Consider the following 14,510-nt stretch of genomic DNA (forward strand, 5'->3'; position numbering starts at 1 on the left):
TGGCTACTGTGTGCTTGTTGCATATTGTTAATCTGAACAAAAAAAAAGTCATACCAAGATACACTCTGACCCTTTAACACATCTTATCATGATGCTTTTTGTTGTTGTTTCACTTGAATGTTTGTTCATTCTACTCTGCCATCCTTACTTAGTGGAGTCTATTTATTTTAGGGGGCATCCTTTCATTACCACCTCACAATACACTGTACCTTCATTGGCCTAAACCCCTGGTGTCTAGGAAGTAAATCACTGCTCAGGGTAACTTCCTTCAGTCCATTAGGAGAAAGGACTGCTCTAGATGCAGGGATGGATCACAAAGTCATGTCTACACAAAGACTAATAGAGGGTAAAGGCAAAGAGTAGAAATGGAGAAGTTTAAATCTCAAACTATAAAGAGGGGAATTGATATTTACTCTGAAATTAAGTAAATGAGGAGAGCATCAGGACTATTGGCTTTTCCAAAGTGGGAAATAAGCTCACTGTGTTGGCTGACGACATCATAATGTTTTGCAGATACAGATTTATGTATCATATAAAAATTCAGAAACACTGAGAGTCAGTAGGAAGAGTTGATTCCACCGGTTGACTTGGTTTGGAAAAGGATGTTCCACCTTATTTTTCTTGGTTATGCATGGCATGGGTACTTTCAGCCCTTCTCCCAGTTCACCTATCATGGCAACCTCTGAAGTAGAATGTTTTCATTAGCCAAAGTTGTGAAAAGTTTCTTACTTCAAACTCGGCCATAATTGCCCAACCAAATGTTGATCCCTGAGCTCTTGCTGTCTATCTTCTTTGCTGAAATAATGGTGCCTGTGCCCAGAGAAGAAGATTCAAAACATGTTTTCCAACTTGTTTTTAGGCAGAACACAGGGCCTCAGATGCAGAGCCTAAGGAAACAAAGAGTTTCAGAACGCTCCATGAAATTGGAGGAAGTGCCAGGAAGAACTTGGGGTGATTATCGTAACTGCTGCACTCATTAACAAAGTTTAAGCACACATGTTCACAAGCACGTGGTATGAATAGATTCCTGGTGGGCATTGTTACATCTGTATCTACCAAAACAAACACAGTTTTATAAAAGTAACTCTAACACACCATTCTCATGGCTGGGCATGTTCTTGTGTTGATAGGATGTTCTTTATTTTGACCTTTGGGCTCCTGTATATTCCTGATTTTGTTGTTGCCTTTACTGACAATGACTGCTATGTAACAATCAAGGATGGATTTTCCCGTGAAGGAGATGTGACACTTGGTGCATTTTTCCCTCTTCATACTTACTATACAAATAAAAACGTTTTGGTTTTTACGGCAACACACTATTTCCATGACGTTCTCATACAGTAAGTACAATTATTCGTTTTAATGGTTCAGAATTCTTCTAACTTCAATGATATAACAATTAAAACGATTTTCCACAGTCACTTTCCATTCTCAAATATATATTCAAGTACATTATCAAGTGTATCCTCTTCAAAGGAAACGTGATCATTTTCATGTTATTCATTTTGCTTTCCATACATGTTATTGGAACATCAGGGACTTCATTTTTCATGCTTGTAATGCCAGATAATTTGAATAATTTCAGTGTTATTATTTCAGAGAATGGATAAGTTAGTGGTCCTTCTGGGGCTTTCTTCAAGTCCAATGTGCTCTTGTCAGAAGACATGATGACACTGAATTAAAAGTCTCCTAAATGCCTAGAATGGTGCTAAAGTGATGAATACTAGTTTTGTTACATACAGCTGATTTCAGAAGAGGTTTGTCACCATTAAATTTTGGGAGCACTTTCATATTTACACATATATTTTTCTATCTATCTCATTTATTTGCATCTCAGTATTTCTTTGCTAATCCTTGTTTATTGTCAGATACATTATATAAATATTTACAAGTTTCATTATTTTCCTTATTTATGGATACACAATATAGTATTCCTTTTATGTGAGTGTGGACACATAAGACCGGTTTTTAGCTTTTCTCAAATATGGAAGGTTAAAGAATACCATCATAAAAGCCTGATTTTCTTAGACAAATTAATAACAAATGTTCAAATGTGTCTCTTTATAGAGGAAATAAGGTGTCCTGGTCCAATAGAGACATCCCAAATATCTAAGGATCAATTAAGGAGTCCCTGAGATAAAGCAATAGAATGTGAAAATATATTAACACATGAACATTTGGTAGAAAGATAGTAGGAAAAGATGGTTATGAAAGTGAATTGTTCTCTAAGTGACATTACTGTGTGCTTTTTTATAACGTGGTGGGGTGTAAAGTGAAAATTCAGGAACTGTGGTGGAAGAAATATGTACAGATGTAGCAGAAAATCAGTATTTGAGGATGAGAACACATTTAAACTAATTGATAAACTAAGTACTAATATGAAACTAGCATTGTATAGATATCCAAAAATCCAAAATTTTATATGTAAATGTAATAATCTATACTTCGGTACAGTAATTTAAGGCAGATTCTTTTTCTTGAGGATCATATTTTATTTCAAATAAGATCACAAACTTGTCTCATAGGCCTAGCAGAGTGGGAACTTTGGATGCTGGGTGGAGCCCCTTTTAGTTCACCATAGCTGATGTCTCAGTTACTCTCCTTTCCCTTGCTCTTTACTCTCAGCAGCTCAGGCAGAGATGTACATCTGTATTTTCTCTATATCAAGCAACAAGCTCATATGTGAAAAGATCACACTTTCAGTTTCTTATGAGTGATGGATGCCTTTCTTGTCCTTGATGAATGAAAGGATTGTGTTCTTTCTTGTCCTTGATGAATGAAAGAATTGTATTCTATAAGTATTATTCAACATTTTATAAAGTCAACAATAATATCCAAGTAGTTCATGAAAGGAAAGCACTATTTTTACTATGAGAGATTAACAATCTCTTAATCCTAAACATTTTTCTGAGTTTACACAAGCAATGTGTGTTATTTTGTTTGTGGAAGTAACATACATCACCTCTCACCTCCATATTTTGTTCGAGTTCCTGTACTTACTTCTTTCAGCGATGCACTATGATGTGAAAGCATAAGCCTAATAAACATGTTCCTCAATATTTTCTTTTCTTTTTCACGGTATTTTATGACACAATTTTAACCATAATAAAGACACCAAATAAACCCTTTCTTCCCAAGCTCCCTCACTATGCCAACCCCCTCCTTTCAGAACTATGAGATGTAGACAGGAAATATAAGGCATCCAGATGAGTAATGGCTTGAGTTCTCCATGTTTTAAAATTCAAGTTTGCAGTATCCAGAGTAATGGAGTCTTACCATCAAGTTCAGCAGGATCCAACCTTGTCCCTTCCTGATATATATGCTAGAGAATGAATATGAGGTACACACATACACACACACACACACACACTCACACACACACAAACACACACACACACAGACACACACACACTCACACACACAAACACACACACACTCACACACACACACACACTCACACACACACACACAAACACTCACACCACACAGCATTTGGCTTTCTTAATGTGACTCAGGTGGTTATTCTAAATGTACACAAGTTCACAAAGGTGTACAGACTTCTGGTCTGATTAATTTTGCAGCCAGGTGTTTTTGATTTGAGACTTCTTTATACTAGGTCTTTACTGAAGATGTTCGTATTGCTACTCCCTGCATTCCTATTTTAGTCTTTGTAGCCTGTCAGGCTGCTCCTACATTCTGTGTCCTTTCATGACTTCACTCTGCTCAGTACAATTGCATCCTTACTTATTAGCTTTCAATTATGACACATGCAGCATCTTTTGTTTTATATCCTGTGAAGTTTCTAGACAAACCCATTAAGGTCAAAAGAAACCCAAGCTCAGAGCATGCAAATTGACAGCCTCAGTGGCTTCCAGGTGAAGGGGCACAGAGGAGGGAAGGAAACAATATAATGTTGTTTGAGCCAGCATGCATGTCAGATATGTAACACCAGCAGTTACTCAAAGGGAAAAATGTTCCTAAAACGAGTAAGGAAGCACAAAGAATTAGATGTGCAAATGATTAATGAAGAAAAAACAAAGCAAACCTTAACAAAAAACAATGTGACTAAAAGTTCAGAACAGAGCAGAAAAATTCTATATTTAAAGATAAATTTTTGTATTCTTTTGTAGTATGCTTAATGTAGAATTAATTTCTTTCTCTATAGATCTTTCTAAAATATAAAATAATTACATTGCTTTTCCATAAAACCCTGTAGAAGTTTTACTATGAAGCATTTTATATCCAGTTGAAGAACAATTTACTACTTGGAACTTTAAGGAAACTGTTTTATGAACAGCACACCTGACCCTAAAATGAAATGCTATTCTTTGTGTAGGGGTCTTTTGGCATCCTACAGAGTGGGTGTTCTTTTCCCAACACATTATTATTAGACAGATCAAGAGTTGCCTACCAGCTGAGTGCAGTGGCTCAGGCCATAATTAATTAGTGCTAATAACTAATCATATCTACTTAAAAGGTCCATGCTAATTCAAGTCATCCATGAGACGATGTTAAAATAATTATATTATAGGAACATTGGCACTTGAATTATAATAGCCATTTCACCAATGTTAAGGTTTATGTTTTTGTCTTCCTCCTGTATACTTTTATGAAATCTGTGCAGGTATAAATTGAAGAACTACTGGTTTGTTCTGGCCCTGGTGTTTGCCATCGAGGAGGTCAACAGAAACCCTCATCTTCTACCCAACACAACTCTTGGCTTTGATCTCTACAATGGTACACCTTATGAAATGAGTATCCTTATTCCTCCCATTTTTTGGCTTACAGGGATGATGCAACCCCTACTAAATTACAACTGTGTAAGGAAGAGAATGTCACCTGCTGCACTCACAGGAACATCAATGACAGTGTCAGCACAAATAGGGAGACTGTTACAACTTTACAAAGTACCTCAGGTAAGGATTCAGTTTTGGAAAATAGGAGTCAACTATCCTTGTTTTGCCATTATTGGATGTCATAAAATGTTTAAATAGGGACAATTAGAGAAATCATCTATCAAAGGAAAGTCTGACAGTACTTGATAGATCCATATTTCCGGTCCTTGAGATAGAAAGGAAAGAAAAGTAGATCAGGCCATTGAGGTCACTGAAACTGGATGTATGTCAGGAATTTTATTTTGGAAAATTCTAATTTGTGTTGATTTTTAAAATATGAGAAAAACATCTCCATCCTGACTGTTTATATATATATTTTTTATTCAGGACGGATATTGTGTTTGATGCCAGTGCTGCCAATGTTCTTCCTCTTGTTTCCATTTTCCCCCTACAGCTCACTTTTGGGCCATTTGATCCTGTCTTAAATGACCCAGATCAGTTTAAATTCCTCTACCAGATGGCCCCCAAAGACACTTCTCTGCCACTTGCTATAGTTTCTTTGATGCTTCATTTCAGCTGGTCCTGGGTTGGTGTGATCCTCCCAGACGACCACAGAGGAACTCTGCTTCTCACAGGGTTGAGAGAAGCTATGGAGAGTAAGAACATCTGCATAGCCTTTTTGAAAATGATCCCTGGCACCTGGAATTCATTTTCCAGTGCAGTATGGAAAAATCTGGTGAATATTCAGGAATCATCAGCAAATGTAATAGTTATTTATGGGGACGTTGCTTCTTTACAAGGTTTAATGCGACACATTCTGCAACTGTTAGTGACATGGAAAGTGTGGATCTTGAACTCTTGGTGGGATGTTGATAACAATTCTGATTATTTCATGGTAGAGTCTTTTCATGGGAGTCTCATGTTTTCACACCACCATAAGGAGATGATTGACTTTACAAATTTCATTCGAACAGTTAATCCCTACAAGTACCCAGAAGACACTTACCTTCCCAAGTTTTGGTATTTGTTCTTCAAGTGCTCATTTTCTGAGGTTGATTGTCAACTTTTGGAGAACTGCCAACCCAATGCTTCTTTGGAGTTACTGCCCAGACACCTTTTTGACCCATCTATGAGTGAAGAAGGTTACAATATATATAATGCTGTTTATGCTGTGGCCTACAGTCTCCATGAAATGATTCTTCAACAAATACAGATAAAACCAAATGTTAAAGAAGAGGGAATGGAATTTTCCCCTTGGCAGGTAATATTCTTTCTTTTGTGTTGTAATATTAGCAAAGTGATATCTTATTATTTCCCAAGGAATTCAAATTCGGCATAATAGGTTTTGAATCTCTTTATAAAACTTTACTATATATATATTCAAATTATTCATATTACTTCTCAGTTGTTATCCCATCCCTGTATTGTCCCATTGCCCCCTCCCTCCCACTGTTCCCCTATTCGGCTCCCGTATGACTGTGACTGACAGGGAACTCCTCACCCTGTATATGCTCATAGGGTATCAAGTCTTTTCTTGGTAGTCTGCTATCTTTCCTCTTAGTGCTACCAGGCCTCTTCATTCAGGAGACATGGTCAAATATGGGGCACCAGAGTTTGTGTGAAAGTCAGTCCCGACTCTCCACTCAACTGTGGAGAATGTCCTGTCCATTGGCTAGATCTGAGTAGGGCTTCGGAGTTTACTGCATGTATTGTCCTTGGCTGGTGCCATAGTTTGAGCAGGAACCCTGGGCCCAGATCTGCCCATCATAATGTTCTTGTTGGTTTTGAGGACCCTCTGGATCCTTCTATTTCCCCATTCTACCATGCCTCTCTTGCCATCTCAAAAGGATGTCCTCCCTTCTGTCCCACTTTCCTGGTAAGTGAAAACTTTCATGGAACATGCCCCTTGGGCTCGTGTCCAGAATAAGTGAATAAATACCATTTGACTCTTTCTGCTTCTGGTGAAGAATTCTGTGCAATTCCCTGAACCATTTACTAGAGCTTCTAAACACAGTCCACACTGCTCACCACCATCTTGAGGTCCCTAGAATCTCTTGCCAATAAAAAAGGATGTATTCTTCAGAGCAGAGGTAGGGGCAGTAGATACTTAAGGGAAAAATGTTTCTGAGGTCTACCACAGTGTCATGAGGGATCACTTTAAAGTCATCATTACACTTCAGGGCATCCATGTTAAGAATGGAAGGCCTAAATATAGTCCAAAAGTTTCTAGGAGTGGCTAGGTTTGCAAAGAACCTTGAATCAGCGGAATCCACATAACTTGGTTGCTGGCTGACTTAGTTGAATTTAGTTCAGTGATTTCACTTGAACAGAATATGATTTTCATATTTTAATGAACATTAATCCAAGAATCTTTCATTTACTCAGCCACAGTGATGCCTCTTTCAGAGAAGGTTTTCATTAGGATGGGCTAAAACCACCGAGATTTTTGTTTTACTTAAAAAATGTTTTTAGTATTCCAGTTGTCCTTCAACATCTGTTCCTACATCTCTTTCAGTTCCTTCCTTTCCTCAAGAACACCCTACTGAAAAATCATGTCAGAAGTCGCACTGTAATGGATGAGAGAAAAAACTTAGATCCAGAGTATGAAGTTCTCAACTTTTGGAATTTCCCTAAGGGTCTAGGATTAAATGTAAAAATAGGAACCTTTTCTCCATATGCTCCCCTTGGACAGCAGCTTTCTTTATCTGAGCAGATGATTCAATGGCCTACATCATTACAGATGTAAGTAGTGACTTATCTTTTATACTTTGACTGTTCATAAAAAAACAAAAAACAATTCTCAGGATGTAATGGTCCGTGGACACTCATTCAGTTCCAGCCAATATTCAGCTCTGATAAGGATCTTCACAAAAAAAAAAAAAAATAGAAAAAAAGAAAAAAAAAAAAAACAGTCAACACAGACTATTTTTTCATTCTCTGGCTGATCAATGGAAAGTTTATTCCCACATTATATTGATGCTCACATATTCTTTTGCTTTGTATTCATAATTTATTTAGTTATTCACTTTACATCTCATTGTAGCTGCTCATTCTTCTCCTTTATGTCCTTCCCCTCTGTCCCTTCCATCATCTTCCTCTCTGTCCTCCATGGTCTGAGAAAAGGGGAAAACCACATCCTAAAGGTCTAGTACAGCCCTTCAAGTCATCTCAGGACTGTGTCCATCCTCTTACACAGTGTCCTTGTAGGGAAGCTACACCAGAATGAAGTGATTGAAAGGCGTGCAACTGAGACCATATCAGGGACAGCCCCATCCCTTTTGTGGGAGACCCACATGGAGTCTAAGCTCTCTATTTCTTATATACGTACAGAAAGTCTAGGTGTAGTCCATGCCTGCTCCTTATGGTGGTGCTTCAGTCTTTCAAGTCACTCAGGGCCCTGATTATTTGGGGTTGTTGGTTTTCTTGTAGAGTTCTTTCATCTTCTGTCTGCTCTATCTTACTTTGCTCTTTGACGAGGGTCCCATTGCTCTGCCCACTGTTTGGTTGTGAGTTTAGGTTTATGTTTCAATCTATTGCTAGGCAGATCCTCTCAGAGGCATCCCTGCTAGGTTTCTGTATGCAATCACAGTAGAGCATCATCAATAGTGTTATGGATTTGCTCTCTCCCATGGAGTGGGTCTTGTGTTAGGCCAGAAATTTACCTTGGGACATATATTTCTTATGAATAGACTGTCTGTTAGGGTTTTCTCACTGATGCAAAACAATGATATGTTTAATTTATCATCCAGCCTAAGAAATGTAAGTTGACATTTATATTTCGTCAGCCTCTGAAAAGGAAGAAAAGTGTGACAGGTGTGTGTGTGTGTGTTTTTGTGTGCATTATACTTGCTTTTCTACTTTGAGTAAATAGTCAACATAAGCTAGTCACAGGAGAATAGGTTTGCTATGGCTGACACTGTGACCATGCTGTATATCATGGTTGAAAAAATGTTTTGAGGAGCAGAGGAGGTGATGAGATCATGTTCACAGACCAGAATCAGAGATCAAAGAATATAATTGTGTACTTTCTGTCTCCTTCCCATATTTGTATGACAGTAAACAATGAAATACTGACCCCATTTTGTGACTTTTCCCACTTCTTAAAAATGTTTCTATAAAATTCTGATTAGAAATGCCCAAAGATTTATTTCTGTGTTGAATCCAAGACGTGTGAAGTAGTCAATCAACATTCTTAAGTTCATTAATATAAAAGCTCTGCCTGGTGGCCAGTAAACATAGAGATAGCTTGAATTTGAAGTCATACACTGACCATCTAGAATACTATTTTAGCCACCTATTCTTAACAGTGGCTTCATGTATTGAACTAATATTTAAACATGTGTGTGATGTAAGCCCCAAAGCTGCCAAAATTAGCAACACCAAAACATATTATTTTAATCCAAACCAACATTCAATTATACTCAGAAATATTCCATTTACTAAGATTTTTCACAAAATCCCAAACATTTCCTAACGGCTTTCACTTCTCTTAGACCCCTCAGTCAGTGTGCAGTGAGAGCTGTAGACTTGGATTCCGGAAAGCTGCCCAGGAAGGGAAGGCTGCCTGCTGCTTTGATTGCATTCCTTGTGCAGAAAACGAGATTTCCAATGAGACAGGTAATTACAGGTGTACTGACAACTTTCTAACCCATCTACAGAAGTCAGCCATACCTGAGAAAATGGCATGAGACTGGGGAGAAATAAGATTTACAGTGCTGTTGCATTGCATCCATTGATTCCTCAAGAGATCCACCTTGTCCATGAATGAACAGACTGTTTCATTTCACCATGAGCACAGTGTGTTGAGCACCATTTTTTTTTTCTTTTTGTATTTTCAAAGCATGCTCAGTCACATGTAGGATTCACTTAAAGTTTGGAATTCTCACATCTTGTTCATGATGACTCTCAATAAAAGATTTTCTTTTTTTCTTTCTTTGTTTGTTTAATACAGCATTTGACTGGAGAGTTTGTTTGATTTCTTCAGTACATGTATTTATATCTTTCCTGATTAAGTTTCTTTTGTTTAACAGAAAATATACTAATTAATATAATTTGTTCTTTTTAAATCTTTCCCTTTTTTGTTTTTGTTTTTCTAATAATTTATTTATCTATTAATTCATCCATATTAGATCTCAATTGTTATCCCCTCCCTTGTATCCTCCCATTCCTCCCTCCCTCCTGCTTTCACCCTATTCCCCTCCCCTATGACTGTGACTGAGGGGGACCTCCTCCCTCTGTATATGCTCATAGGGTATAAAGTCTCTTTTTTCTTTTTTTTTTATTAATTTATTCTTGTTACATCTCACTGTTTATCCCATCCCTTGTAGCCTCCCATTATTCCCTGCCCCCCCCCATTTTCCCATTATTCCCCTCCCCTATGACTGTTCCTGAGGGGGATTACCTCCCCGTGTATATGCTCATAGGGTATCAAGTCTCTTCTTGGTAGTCTGCTATCCTTCTCCTGAGTGCCATCAGACCTCCCCATCAAGGGGACATGGGCAAATATGGGGCACCAGAGAACATGTGAAAGTCAGTCCCCAGTCTCTACTTTACTGTGGAGAATGTCCTGTCCACTGGCTAGATGTGGGTAGGGGTATGATGATGACTGCACATATTGTCCTTGGTTGGAGCCATAGATTGAGCAGAACCCCTGGGCCCAGATCCCCCATCATAGTGTTCTTCTTGTAGGTTTCTAGGACCCTCTGGTTCCATTTATTTCCCTATCTCCTATATTTCTCTCACTTAGAGTCCCAATAGGATGTCCTCACCTCTATCCCATTTTCCTGTAATTGAAGACTTTCATGAGACATTCCCCTTGGGATAGTGTACAGTTATAAGTGAGTATATACCATTTGAGTTTTTCTGCTTATGGGTTGGCTCACTCATTATGATCATTCCTAGTTCAATCCATTTATACACAAATTTCGGGAATTCCTTGTTTTTAATAGCTGAGTAGTATTCAATAGTGTAAATGTACCACAGTTTCTTTATGCATTCTTTTACTGAGGGAAGCTTAGGCTGCTTCTATGTTTTGGCTATTATTAATGATGCCGCTATGAACATGGTTGAGCATATGTCCTTGTTGTGTGGTGGAGCATCTTCTGGTATATTCCGAGGAGTGGAATAGCTGGGTCTTGAGGATACCCTATTTCCTGTTTTCTGAGATATCATCAGATAGATTTCTAAACTGGTTGTACTAGTTTGCATTCCCACAGGCAATGAAGGAGTGTTCTTCTTTCTCCACATCCTCACCAGCATGTGGTGTTACTTGAATTTGTGATTTTAGCCATTCTAATGGTGTAAGATGGAATCTCAGAGTCATTTTGATTTGCATTTTTCTGATGACTAAAGACCTTGTCTCTCCCTTTTTTTGAACACAGGCTTTTATCACAGTATATAATCTGAATCAAATTTCCCCTCTCTCTGTCTCCCTAATCCTCCCCACATCCTCTCTGACCCATATCGACTGCCTATCTATCTCTCATTAGAAAATAACAGGAAAACAGGTCCAAGAAGCAAATGTTAAGAGTAGAATATTTGTGTATTCTTTTTTAATACCTAGAAATATTTCAAGGATTCACTCCCTATAAGTTAAAACATGCTATATCTATATGAATTCATAAACTACTAGTGAATGACTTAAAATTCAAGGATGTAATGGCATTTATTATTTCATAGTATGAACGAAAGTAGTGTACACAAAGAATTATATGGAAATAAGTAAATATGTGACCCTATGCTTAGAACACCTATAGGAAATGAATTTCAAATATTATTGTCTATATTGTAATACATTCAAAAATAAATATACATGTACAGAAATTCCTGATTTTACTAAGGTAATGTTTGAGTGAAATTATGTTTATACAATAATATCCTGTAACCTTATGATTTATAAAGCAGATGCAAATTCAGGGAAGGATATAAAGATAAGGGAAAAAAACATTGGGTTGCTTCCATTTTTGTTAACATAGACAATGATGGCTGCATAGATTTGAAATTATTCACAGACTATTTAAAGTTTTCTGAAATAACAAAGGGAGGTGAGTCAGAAAGTATTTAAATAAGCTAGGGTTGAATCACAACTTATTGGGAAAGAAAAGTTCTGAGGATTGATTCACAGTCACCTTCATTTCTGAACAGATATGGATCAGTGTGTGAAGTGTCCAGAAAGTCACTATGCAAACTTGGAGAAGAACCACTGCCTCCAGAAATCTGTGAGCTTTTTGGCCTTTGATGACCCCTTAGGTATGGCTCTCACCGTCACAGCGCTGTGTTTCTCTGTTCTCACAGTTGTGGTTCTTGCAGTCTTTGTAAAGCACAGAGACACACCCATTGTCAAGGCCAATAATCGGGCTCTCAGCTACACCCTGTTATTGACACTCATCGTCTGTTTCCTCAGTTCCTTGCTCTTCATTGGACAGCCCAACACAGCCTCGTGCATCCTGCAGGAGACAGCATTTGGAATTTTGTTCACTGTGGCTCTCTCCACAGTGTTGGCCAAAGCTATTACAGTGGTTATTGCATTCAGGGTGACTGCTCCAGCTAGAATGGTGAGGTGGCTAATGGTATCAAGGGCCCCTAATTTTATCATTCCCGTATGCACTCTGATTGAACTTGTTCTCTGTGGGATCTGGCTGCTTACCTCTCCACCCTTCATTGATCAAGATGGTCATGCTGAACATGGTCACATCATCCTTCTGTGCAACAAGGGTTCAGCAGTCGCCTTCCACTCTGTCCTGGGGTACCTGTGCTTCTTGGCACTTGGGAGCTACACCATGGCCTTCCTGTCCAGGAATCTGCCTGATACATTCAATGAGGCCAAGTTTCTGTCATTCAGCATGCAGGTATTCTTCTGTGTCTGGGTCACCTTCCTCCCTGTCTACCACAGCACAAAAGGGAAGGTCATGGTGGCTATGGAAGTTTTCTCTATCTTGGCTTCCAGTTCAGCACTCCTTGGCTTGATATTTGTCCCCAAGTGTTACATTATTTTGTTAAGGCCAGATAAGAACTCCTGTGTTGACATCAGGCATAAAATACATTCAAGAAGAAATAATCATTTACGGTTTAATTAAAATTAATATTAATCTATGTCAGTAAATTAAAGACAATGGTTGAAACCAATGCCACACCAGTCTATATGTCTTATTCAGGTATAATCAGATGAGTATGAGCGTTCATATGTCCTCATTCAGTTGTACTAAAGTCCCATTGCCCTGGAACCATGACTGTTTTCATATTTAAAATCCATGGTATACTTTCCTCTGTATAGAATTTCACTATGTATACGTTGTTAGCCTTCAGCCCCTTGAGTACAACGGTGTGGAATAAACTCATGGATATTGGTCTTTCCCTGCCTACAAGTGCTTTTACTTAAAATGTATTATCATGTTTAGACATGTTGTATTTATGTGATCCTTCAATGATTAAAACCCATTAAATTTCATGTAACTTACCTTGTTTATTTTGAACACCAGAAGATTCTGTTATGTTCTACTGTGTAAATTGAAAATTGTGGCAGCAGATTGTTTCTCATGCATCAGTTTTACAGGTTCTTGGTTTTCAGTGATTTTGAGAAGAAATTTCATGATTCTGAAAGAATATAGGATATCATATTTTGAAATTTCATTATTTTGTTAAATGTAGAAATGAAGTCTTTATTTTGTAGTTCTACATTGGATGCCTGATTTGTGACTAGTAGCTTTTAGATATACAGAGCTCAGAAGTGGGATGTGATTATTCAGGTAGTTCATAGTTGTTATGAGCTCAATGCTTTGAAGCAGAAGCAAACAGTGTGAACAAAGATATTCTGGAAGATGGAGTTACTAAAATGCAACAGAAGAATTATATGGAGGTTTTATTCATCCTTGTAATAAACTAAAATATTTACTTTTATTTTCTATACTTTTATTGAATACCTAAGATTTATATGTCATGCACCAAAATCCCTCTCCTCTCCCCATCCCTCCATATCCACCCTCTGTCCTGGCATCATCTCCCCAGTAAAATAAAACAACCAACCAAATAAACAAGCAAACATCAAATCACAGAAACTGTAGAGTGTCATGCAGCATAGCCGTTTGTCCACATATGTTTATTTTCAAGTGTTCATTGCTATGAATCATGGGTCTGATTTGAGTCCTACACTATCATTACCGGATTCTCACTGAGACTCTGTGGGATATCCCGTTGTTGCCTTGTCAAGGAGATTCTTAATCTTTGAATCTACAGATCTGGTCCCTTCATGTATTCCAGCAGGTCATCATCCATGGGGTAGATGTTCTGGTGAGGATGACTTAGAGGCCTGGAGCAGGGTCCAACCCTTGTCCTCAGGGCCTGTCCTGCTCTCCTGCTCCTGTGTTCTCAGACAGGGCCAGCTCACCTGCCTCCATGTCATCAGGGCAGGGCTTGGTGTTGTCATGGCAGGGCTGGCTCTCCAGTTCTGGAGTCCTCAGGGCAGGGGGCACTCTCACATTCTGGTGTCATCATGGCAAGGCCGGCTCTCCCACTCCCATGTTTTCAGAGCAGGACTGCCTTTCTTGTTCCTGTATCATTACAGCAGGCCCAACTATCATGCTCAGGTTCAATTTGCCAGAGTTTTGATGGTCATCTAGGCATGGATGGCCTCCTACTCCTGTGGGTACTGGGTCTTGTGGGCTATCAAGCAAGTGGAGG

General features: G+C 38.4%; 1 pseudogene; it reads left to right on the top strand.

The window, feature by feature from the left end:
* Positions 1 to 1,131: 1,131 nt before the first annotated feature.
* On the top strand, positions 1,132 to 12,910 carry LOC127202988 (vomeronasal type-2 receptor 116-like; annotated as a pseudogene).
* The last annotated feature ends 1,600 nt before the right edge of the window (positions 12,911 to 14,510 follow it).

Source organism: Acomys russatus, chromosome 19 (genome assembly GCF_903995435.1).
Source record: "Acomys russatus chromosome 19, mAcoRus1.1, whole genome shotgun sequence".
In the NCBI taxonomy this organism is placed as follows: Eukaryota; Metazoa; Chordata; class Mammalia; order Rodentia; family Muridae; genus Acomys; species Acomys russatus.